The sequence below is a fragment of the Chrysochloris asiatica genome, unplaced genomic scaffold (assembly GCF_000296735.1).
Source record: "Chrysochloris asiatica unplaced genomic scaffold, ChrAsi1.0 scaffold00298, whole genome shotgun sequence".
NCBI classification, from domain to species: domain Eukaryota; kingdom Metazoa; phylum Chordata; class Mammalia; order Afrosoricida; family Chrysochloridae; genus Chrysochloris; species Chrysochloris asiatica.
The window spans coordinates 434,510-439,792 of record NW_006408816.1 but is presented as its reverse complement, the minus strand read 5'-3'; positions in this window follow the sequence as shown (position 1 = coordinate 439,792).

Below are 5,283 nucleotides of genomic sequence, written 5' to 3'. Positions count from 1 at the left end.
GTTTACATGGGAGAACATTAGCTTTACATTCATCCTAGTGTATATTATTTCACTATTATGATTACAATCCCCTCCATACATCATCAACCAACTAAAGGGTATAGCCTGCAAGCCTGCCCCTGGTGGTCAGCACCCAGCCTCTCTCCCTCTCTGGGTCTAGAGTCCCCAGCTACTCCATCTCTCCACATCATCGTCTCTGCCTCCATCTCTGGCATCACTCTTTCTCTGGGTAGGGTCCCATACTCCTCTCTTCTCCCTTGATAGTTCCAGGGATCTCTGTTCCTGGACTGCAAAGCCAATCACTCCCCTCCTTTTGCTACAAAATGTCCATCTTTACATTTCCAACCCTCACAATCAGTCCTGATAGCAATTATTCACTATTGTGCCACATGAGTGCTAGCCCCACCTCCTTTCATCAGCCCCACCCAGACAGATTGGATACTACTCAGTGGAGATTCTACCTTCCTCTGCACCCTCTGGATTCAGGCTCCCTCTTGAAAACTTGTAAGCCAGTCACTTCTTGTGTTTGTATCCCCCCACATTTTGGGTAGCAAATGTCCAAGTTGCCAATCCCTGTCTACCCTGTGTATCGAAGGGTTAGGAGTGATCCTCGCTGTAAAGATTTTTTCCCTCTTTTGAGGTACGGCATCCATAGGTATAGGTCAAGTTCATTAAATTGTATCAGATCTCTCTTCCCTCCCCAATTCCCCCTTCTTTCTTCTTCTAGTTGAGTTCTGATCATCTAGTCATTGAAGCCAGGTCAATTGTGTATCATCTGCAAATGTGGGTGTTCTTGTGCATATGCCCTCTCTTCTTATCAGCTGGATGCTTCACTCTTCACTCTAGTCCTCTGTGGCCCAGGAATCCTCAGGTCTTGCCACACTGCTGGCCAGCCAGGTCTCTACCTGGGTTCACAGGAGTCTTTTGAATGTGGTAGGGCTTAGCTTGCAGCTTCATTGATGTTTTTCCCTCACTTCCCCATATCGGTGACCGACAAGGTCATCCATCAGAGTGCATGTCTGCTCGTGTATTCCCATTGAATTTTAGTTGGAAGGGGGTTTGCTCTGAGGTGACCTGACCACTTGCCTTGATGTCTCCTGGGAGAGCAATTTGCTTGTTCTTGTAGTAATCAGTTGGGCTGCCATTATTTTATAATTTAATTTAAAATTTTTTCCTTTCGGTCTTTCTTTCAAGAAGTATCTTCTGTTCTTCTTGTCACTCCAGGCTGGTCTACTTGTCCTTCTAGTGGAAATTTCCGACCTGATTCTGGATAGGGTTCAGGATTCCAACTATGGTCTTATGTAATGCAGAGACTCTACAGGAAGCCTCCTTCACCGGGCATGTTGTAGCCCAATTTTAGGTATTCCAATCACTTATAAACAGAAGATGGACTTACAAGCTTTCTATGGTGGTATTTCTGGCTATTCATTTCTCTCCCCCTTAAGTGTCTATTTTATAATGGTATACAAGGGAAACCAAGATTCATCTTAACATTATTTCCCCCCTTTTACCCATTCCAACCATGCCTCAGTCCCTGTATCCCAAAGCCTTGTTGTTCCAAGGTTGTGCATATATCATTATTTACCTGTGTCTCACTTAGCCCATGCAAACCTAATTTTTTTCCCATCTACCTTGTTCTTCCATTCCCCTCCCTCTTCTTGTGTATTGCCCTCCTCCCCAGTATCCAAAGTGTTCTGTGTCTATTCCCTATCCTATGCTACACCTTCCCCTCCCTCTCTTCACCCTACCCCCATATCCCGGTAACCAGCTAAGAACCCCCCCTTTAAAAAAAAATAACTTATAAACTTCATTTCATTGCTATTATTAACAAATTATGATATAGTACTGTATCAGGATAAGAAAACTACTGTTTTTCTGGGTAAATCTAAACAACTCAATGATCCCAGACTAATTAAATTTTCTGCTCCTTTCTCTGTCTCTAATAAGTACTAGACTGAAAGGTAGGTTTGAATCAAAAGTTTGGCGGTTCAAACTCACTAGATGCTCCTTGGAAACCCTATATAGGGTTGCTATGGTTCAGAACCAACTCAAAGGCACTTAACAACTACAATGTTCTGATGTAGTGCTGTAGGATCAGCACTGGACTGTGAACAATACAGTCAGGAGTTCAAACCCACCAGCTGCTCCTCAGAAACATACAAGGTGGCTATAAGTCAGAACTAACTCCATAACACTTAACAACAACAGCAACAATGTTGAAATAAATACCACCGAGGGTGGAAGTTTTCTAGGAGGGAGTGATGTATCAGGTAGAATAAATTAGAGAACAATAGCCATTTTGGATTTCATGGTTTACCTAAAACTAGTCATGGATCCATGAATCTTCTCATGCATTCTAGGCATTAAAATTTTTAAACATATTTACAAGCCTTTCAGATTACAGTTTAATTAAAATGAGAGAATTTAAACTATACCTCTAGGATATGGTTAAACCTCTAAATGTGTTAGTAATTCAGGAACCAAGGTATTAAGATGGAAATTTCACAGTATTATATACTTTTTAATTAATACTATGTGAGAGTAGCAGAAAATCACAATTAAATAACTGGAATTTCATTATTAATATTATGCTTGTGCTTTTTGTTGTTAAGTGCCATTGTGTTGGTTCTGACCCATTGTGACATTGTATAGGTTTCCAAGGAATAGCTGTTGAGGTTGAATCATGGATCTTACAATTCAAACTGACATTGCAGTCCAGTCCATTAACCCACAATGCTTCACCAGGACTCTCTACTTGGGTACCTACTGTATTTTTAATAAAAACATTAAGAATTTGCATGATATTTGCATAAATAAGATTTATTGTCATATTTTTAGACAGAGTAATCCAGCAGATCAGATAAGTGATTAGTAACTATCTCCAAGATCATTTAGGAAAAGAAAAATTCTGTTTTAGGCTGAATTAGTGAAATTATCCAATTGATATAAAACTGCTTTACATTATCCAAAACACTTTGCAAAATCCAAGGATTTAGTAAAGCTAGAATGCCTTGTGCATACATTTTAAGATATGATAAAGGAAATCCCACATTTTAAAATTGTAGCTACCTCTTTTTGATGTATCTTTTCATATCTAGATTTAAATTTCTTTCTAAGCCTTCAGTTAAAAATATGTCACCTCGAATCTATAATATATATTTATCTTTCTTCCTAGATAAATTATGATTTCTTTAAGAAGGGAGGATACATTCTATCTCTTTGTCTTCCCAATATATGCACAATACTTTGGGGATACTCAGGAAATTTAGTTTGTGTTTTGTGGCATTTTCCCTAAAACAATTTACAATGTATTTTCAAATACCACATACCCAAGACATATTCATAAAAGGATCATAATGATGTAATATGATGAGCTAAATGAGTTGCATAGACATTAGGTGTTGGAAGAATTCACAAAAACATTGACCACTATAGGTTAAATATTTAGTTATCTGGGTGGAATTAAATTATAATCTCAACAATGATAACATATAGAATAAATATAGTTTTTTTTTTTTTTTTTAACCACATGATTTTACCAAAAAGGATGTCATTACACTTGGTCATAAGGTACAGGGTTCATCATAAACTTAGTGTTTAATCTTCCAATGGAGGGTTTCCCTGAGAGCATTTTAATGTTAACACATCAATAACATTAGGATCCCTGATGGATAAGCACTGGACTACTAAACACAAGATTGGCAGTTCAAAACCATCAGTTGCTCTGAGGGAGTAAGATGAGGCTTTCTGCTCTTGTAAAGATTTATTAGCCTTGGAAACCCTATACTGGGTCACCATGCATCAGATTAACTTGATGTCAGTGAGTGAGTTTCTTAACAATAACATTATTTTGAGAATTAGTCTCCTTTGTTTGCCATTATACAACCGTACTTTCAAAATTGATGTTATATAATTTTTGTAATGTGAAATTTCTCAAATTGTTGCTAAGTTCTGAATCACAGCGATCCTGTATAGGGTTTCTGGGTAGCACCTGGTAGGCTTGAACTTTTGACCTGTGGTTAGCACTACAGAGCTTATCATATAGCACGACACCAAGCGTCCTACTCAAATTAGGGGCATGCAAATACCGCAGTCAAATTTACTGATACTCTGATACTCTTGCTTTAATAAGGAAGTCCAAAGGCTAGCACTTGGAGAAAAGTAAAGGCCACTATTAAAAAAATAATAATGAATAAGAAAGTATTTCAGTGACAATATGCAATGTTTCAGTAGTATTACATTGTCTTGCAAAAACCTTGTAAGTGTTAGATAGAGATCAAAAACCTTTCATTTCCAATTTTGGTTTTCTTAAATCTAAAACCAAATTGAAGCTCAAAGAGTTCTCACCCTAGGTATCATATCATTTGGATGCCAGCCTGAATTTATTTGACTTTAAAGTTCATATTCTTTCTACTTCATCACGTTCAAATTAATCTGTCCAATTAGCACACACACACACACACACACACACACACACACACACACACACATACACACAGGATTAGCATTCTTTCAGGTTTGGGGAAATTTTTAGGCAAGGCATCATATATTTATTTTGGTTAATCAATATCATAATAAAATCTGCATAATGGGGATTCCTATTTATTTCTGGTGTATTGTTAGATTTTCACTTTCACAGTTGTTATTTATTCATCCATTTTGCTATGTGCTAAGGAAGTATAAGACAGCCTTTGTCTTCTAGAGACTTACTACCAATTTTGTTAAGTGTCATTGAGTTGGTTCTGACTCATAGTGACCTTATACAGGATTTCTGAGGAGCAGCTGATGGGTTTGAACTGCTGACATTGTGGTTCATAGCCCAGTGCTGATTATACAGAGCCACACATATGTTACAGGTAATTAAGATGAAAGAAGTACCTAGTTTCAATGAAGAAATAATGGGGGCAATAGACAAGTCATTATGTGAAAGTTTTAGTAAACTAGATTCTCTGTTTTCAAAAATGTATTTTGTGTATTTGAAGTAGAGGTAAGACAGTCTTTTTGCAAGGTCCTATCATAAGGACAATTTACCAAGGGTCTTGGATTCTGTCCAGCATACACCTATTAAATGATGAATTTTACTCTTTCTCTTGAGCCTTCCTTAGCCTATATATATAATTCTGTCATAGACCTGGGAACTTTTTAGTCTTTATTGTTGTTGTTGTTATTAAGTGCCATCGAGTCGGTTCCGACCCATAGCGACCCTGTACAGGGTTTCCGAGGGTGTAAATCCTTACTGGAGTAGAAAGCCTCATCTTTCTCCCGCGGAGCGGCTGGTAGTTT